The sequence below is a fragment of the Triticum dicoccoides genome, chromosome 7A, assembly GCF_002162155.2.
Source record: "Triticum dicoccoides isolate Atlit2015 ecotype Zavitan chromosome 7A, WEW_v2.0, whole genome shotgun sequence".
Classification (NCBI taxonomy): Eukaryota; Viridiplantae; Streptophyta; class Magnoliopsida; order Poales; family Poaceae; genus Triticum; species Triticum dicoccoides.
Genome location: NC_041392.1, coordinates 670,262,655 through 670,268,892, shown reverse-complemented (window position 1 = coordinate 670,268,892; position 6,238 = coordinate 670,262,655). Strand labels below are relative to the sequence as shown.

General features: G+C 45.7%; 1 pseudogene; it reads right to left on the bottom strand.

Moving 5' to 3' along the window:
• Positions 1-5,661: 5,661 nt before the first annotated feature.
• LOC119328363 overlaps positions 5,662-6,238 on the bottom strand; it is an 18,623-nt pseudogene continuing 18,046 nt past the window's right edge.

Below are 6,238 nucleotides of genomic sequence, written 5' to 3'. Positions count from 1 at the left end.
CACCACTCTGAAACATCAGAGGCGTGAATTCTCTGTGGAGGATGTCATTGGCCATCTGAGTGTTGAGAAGAATTCAAGGGCAAAGGACTCGCACGGAAAAGGGGTCGAAGGAACTTCTGTGGCGAACATGGTGCATCAGAAGAACTCCAATTCCCACAAGCCCAAGGGAAAGAACGGTGTCCAACAGAGTGCCGACTTTAAGAAGAAGGGTAAGAAGACCTTCAAGAAGAACAAGAAGGATGAGGGCTGCTTTACTTGTGGTTCGCTGGAACATTGGGCCAACAAGTGCCCAAACAAGTATAAGAAGCAAGGGCAGGACTCCAAGTCTATCAATATGATTGTGAGCAACAATGAGAGTGGTGCATCTGGGTACGGTAATTTATTTGCTGTATTTTCAGTTTGGCCGTCCACTGATTGGTGGGTCGACACAGGTGCAGGTGTTCATGTGTGTGCTGACATTTCATTGTTTTCTTCTTACCAGGCCACGGGTCACGGGTCCGTACTGATGGGGAATGGCGCGAGTGCTTCTGTTCTTGGTGTTGGCACGGTTGATCTGAAGTTTACTTCGGGAAGGATCGTGCAGCTGAAGAACGTGCAGCATGTCCCCGCCATCAAGAAGAACCTCGTTAGTGGCTCCCTTCTATGTAGAGAAGGGTTTAAGTTGGTATTCGAGTCTAATAAATTAGTTGTTACGAAATATGAACTATTTGTTGGAAAAGGTTATGAATGCGGAGGCATGTTCCGCCTTTCTCTTGCAGATCTATGTAATAAAGTCGTGAACAATATTCATTTGAGTGTTAATGAATCTGAAGTCTGGCATTCACGTCTTTGTCACATTAGTTTCGGTGTTATGACGCGGCTAGCAAAATCGAATTTAATCCCGAGTTTCACTTTAGCCAAAGGTTCTAAGTGCCATTCATGTGTGCAATCTAAGCAACCTCGCAAGCCTCACAAGGCAGCAGAGGAGAGACACTTGGCACCACTGGAACTCATACATTTTGATCTTTGTGAGATGAATAGTGTGTTGACTAAAGGTGGAAAGAAATATTTCATGACTTTGATAGATGATTCCACTAGATATTGCTATGTGTATCTGTTAAATACTAAAGATGAGGCTCTACACTACTTCAAAATCTATAAGGCAGAAGTTGAGAATCAACTTGAAAAGAAAATTAAACGAGTCCGGTCAGATCGTGCTGGAGAGTACTTCTCGAAAGAGTTTGATGCCTTTTGTGCGGAACACGGCATTATTCACGAGAGGACGCCTCCCTACTCACCCCAGTCAAACGGGGTTGCCGAGCGGAAAAACCGTACTCTAACTGATTTGGTTAACGCCATGTTAGATATGTTGGGTTTATCCAAGGCATGGTGGGGGGAGGCTATAATGACATCCTGTCATGTCCTGAATAAAGTTCCGACAAAGGATAACGAGATCACTCCTTATGAGAAGTGGACCAAGAGAAGGACAACACTCTCGTACTTACGTGTACCTGGGGATGCTTGGCGAAAGTTAATGTGTCGATCCCCAAAAAGTGTAAGCTTGGACCAAAGAATGTGGAATGTGTTACTTTGGGCTACGCTATGAATAGTGTTGGCTATAGATTTCTAGTAGTGAAATCTGAGGTACCTGACATGAAGGTCGGTACAATTATGGAGTCTAAAGATGCTACATTCTTTGAGGACATTTTCCCCATGAGAGATGTACAAAGCACTTCTAGACAGGAATCTAAGGAGACTCCTGAACCTGCCATTCCGATGGAATATTATAATCAAACACATGATGAAAATCCTGAGGAGGATAATGAGGAATCCCTTGTTAGGGGCAAGGGACAAAGGACTGTAAAGACCTTTGGTGATGATTTCTTCATATACCTCGTGGAGGATAATCCCACTTCTATTTCAGAAGCGTATGCATCTCCAGAAGCTGACTACTGGAAGGATGCGGTCCATAGTGAGATGGATTCCATCATGGCTAACGGGACTTGGGAGCTTACTGAACGTCCTTATGGTTGCAAACCATTGGGATGCAAGTGGGTGTTCAAGAAGAAGCTTAGGCCCGACGGTACGATAGAAAAGTACAAGGCTAGGCTTGTGGCCAAGGGCTACGCCCAGAAAGAAGAAGAAGATTTCTTCGACACCTATTCACCTGTGGCCAGACTGACCACCATTCGAGTATTACTCTCGTTAGCGGCCTCACATGGTCTTCTCATTCATCAGATGGATGTTAAGACGGCTTTCCTGAACGGAGAGCTAAAGGAGGAAATCTATATGCAACAGTCTGATGGCTTTGTGATGGATGGTCAGGAAGGAAAGGTGTGTAAGTTGGTGAAATCTTTGTATGGCCTGAGACAAGCGCCTAAGCAATGGCATGACAAGTTTAATGAAACGTTGACATCTGTTGGCTTTGTTGTTAATGAGGCCGACAAATGTGTGTACTATCGCTATGGTGGGGGCGAAGGAGTTATACTGTATTTGTATGTTGATGACATACTGATATTTGGGACTAATCTCAAGTTGATCGAGGAAGTTAAGTCTTTCCTATCTCAGAACTTTGAGATGAAGGACCTTGGAGTGGCTGATGTTATCTTGAACATCAAGCTATTGAGAGATGATGAAGGTGGGATTACACTTCTACAATCCCATTATGTTGAGAAGGTGTTGAGTCGTTTTGGATATTCGGACTGCAAACCATCTCAAACACCATATGATCCTAGTGTGCTGATTCGAAAGTCTAAAGGCACAACTATAGATCAATTGAGATACTCTCAGATTGTTGGTTCACTCCAGTATCTAGCGAGCGCAACGAGGCCTGACATTGCATTTGCTATTAGCAAACTGAGCCAGTTTGTTTCCAAACCGGGTGATGTACATTGGCGTGCTCTTGAGAGAGTTATGCGCTATCTGAAAGGTACTATGAACTATGGACTTCACTATACCGGATACCCATCGGTACTTGAAGGGTATAGTGATGCGAATTGGATCTCTGATGCTGATGAGATGAAGGCCACAACTGGGTATATGTTTACTCTTGGAGGTGGTGTTGTTTCCTGGAAGTCTTGCAAGCAAACAATCTTAACAAGATCGACAATGGAAGCAGAATTAACAGCATTAGACACATCGGGTGGCGAAGCAGAATGGCTTCAAGATCTGTTGATGGACTTGCCAGTGGTTGAGAAGCCGGTTCCGGCCGTCCTTATGAACTGTGACAATCAAACAGTTATTGTCAAGGTGAAGAGTTCAAAGGACAACATGAAGTCCAACAAACACATAAGAATGAGATTGAAAGCTGTCAGAAAATTGAGGAAATCTGGAGTGATAGCATTGGATTATATTCAAACGGCTAAGAATCTGGCAGATCCCTTTACTAAAGGGCTATCACGTGTTGTGATAGATAGCGCATCAAGGGAGATGGGTATGAGACCCACATGAGTTGCCTTGGTAGTAACCCAACCTATGTGATCGGAGATCCCGTGAAGTAGGACCTGGGAAAACAAGCCAGTGGTGAACTAAGGAGAGTAACTTTAATTACCCACTCCGTTGGAGATGCAATACTCTCGGAAACTGTATGGAAGGATGACTACTGTCTTAATGTGTTCCAAGGCTTATATGCATAAGCAAGATGCTATCCTATAGAGCGATCTTTGGAGGAACACACCTATATGAGCCCGACTGCTAGTCACAGTCTATGAGATTGGGGTGATCTCTAGCAAGCTCATGAACAGGCCAGGAGTGTGACTAATATGCTCCACCCGAGGGGTCGGCCTTCGGCAGTCTCGTATCAGTGAGACTTGTGGTGAAACTTCTTGACGCCAAACTGACAATTCAAGGCATAGTCCATTGTTCAGTTGTGAAGGAGTGCAACTACTTGGTCTAGGTGGAGCTCAACCTTAATCGGTCTTCACTGAGATGCTGGTATATCAAAACAGCGTTTGGAACAAAGGACAAAGTGGGCCCTGAGATCTGGTGGGCGATTGTTGAAATATGAGATGGGCCTAGAGCCCATATGACAATTTCATATTTGATCTCTAAGGGCCCATGTAGGTGGCATGACAAGGTGGTGGGATGTTTAGTCCCACCCCAGAAGTGGAAGGAGAGTTGGAGTGGTTTATAAGGGATCCTCTCCATCATGCTATTGGAGCTTGAGAAGAGATGAGGCCCTCGCGCACTCCTCCTCCTCCGCTCGCCTCGCCACGCCACACCTCGTCACGACGCGTCGCGGGTTGCGGGATTGAGCCGAGCCGAGCTCACTCCTATGCGCTTCTTTTTGCCGGTCAGGAACGGAGAGTCTTTGACAGGTGGGGCCAGGATCTGAGACGTCGGATTGTGGGCTACCGACTTGGACGTGGGTTCAGCCGCACATATATATGTGGGGCGCTGCCAACCCTAGCCGCCACGAAACAGAACGCATCTCCGCCTCCACGCCCACGTCGTCCCTCTGCTGCTGCTGCCGCCGGCGACTCCGTCCCGTTCACCGCGTACACGGTTGACGGGAGAGCAGGCCTCCGAAACCCCGCCTCTCCGGATCCTATACGGGAGAGGGGCGATTAGGTTTTTTGGTAGCGACTACGCGACTGCTCGCTTCTGTTCATCTACGTCCACATCACCTTCGTCATCACCATGTCGACCGATGCCGACCGTGCCGCCGCTGAGAAGGCCGAAGCCGACAAGAAGGCCGCCGAAGATGCCGCGGCTGCTGCCGCCGCCACCACCGATGTGTGGCCAATTGGAGGGTATACATCGTTTATCCTTCTCGTGTTTCTTTCTGTTGTAGCAGTACTAGCGATACGTGTAGATGTTTCTACTATATGCGTAGTACATGCTCTGTTAGATCATAATCAGTGTGTTATCAATGCTGTCCATGTCATGCTCATGATTTATTCATGGATTAACTTAATTGAAAAACTGCCTATTTTCTTATCAGGTTCTATGATATAGAACTGAAAGAACTTGGTTGGGAAGAGAAACTAAAAAACAAGAGCATGATTTTGAGTTGGAGTCGCATTTCTGTATATATTATTTGTGCCTTCTATATATGTTGGTCTCACATGAAAGTAGTAGTGTACTTCTTTATTTGTGATAGGTCCCGCACATGAGTAAAAGTATATTTCTTCACTTATTATGTCTCTTGAAAGGTTGCTACTACCTCGGTCCTGGTTTATTGGTCCACACGTAGGTAGGGATGCATTTGTTTATTGATGAAAGTTGTTGGTCCCACGTGTGAACTCATCATCAGTTTCAATCTTTATAAGTAGGAAATATTAAGTAAACCTACATAGGACCTTTCGTAGATGTAGGATTATTGCAAACACTCCCGTGTCTCTCAGGCTCTCAGTACGAAGGACAAACATGCTTATACGAATATACGTCTGATGGAAATCTGCACTCTTCACTGTACCGATCGTCCATTCTGACCAAAATGTCACTCGCGTGACACAAATAATAAACGAAGATGCTATGCATTACAAGTAACAAAAACAAACTATTAACATCATATAGTAATAACGCCGGTAGCAGATGTTTGGAACTATAGACTATAACAGCGGAACCGACAAGACAATCGCTACCAAAAACCAAGACTGATCAGCAAACAAACAAGAGACTCATGAACATGAACATATATATTTCATTGTAATAGTAACATGTTACCATCTATGATGAGCAGAAAGGATCTCACATGACCAGCGCAAAGCAACCATAATCACAGGATAAGAAGATCAAGGTTATAAGAAATTACTTATGACAGATAAAAAGCTGCTAAACACGTTCTCACTAACAGCGCAAGACTGGAGTTCTGAGTGAAAAACGCACATCACACACACTTGATGCAAGCAGAGAAACGACAGGGGAAGAGGCCACCAGGCGCAACAGACATACTGACTAATCAAACTTCCAGAGCACAAAGAACTCACTGGCCACCATGCATGCGGAGCACCAGACGGACAGTGGACTCCTTCTAAATGTTGTAATCCGCAAGAGTGCGGCCATCCTCGAGCTGCTTACTGGCGAAAAGATCAGGCACTGCTGGTCTGCTGGGATGCCCTCCTTGTCTTGGACTTTGGCCTTCTCGTGTGTCAGAGGACTCGACCTCTAGGGTATAATAATGGTCTTGACGAAGATCACCATACCACCACGGAGACGGAGAACCAGGTGGGGGGTGGACTCCTCCTAGATGTTATAATCAGCACGAATGCCGCCCATCCTCAAGCTGCTTGCTGGCGAAGATCAGCCGCTGCTGGTC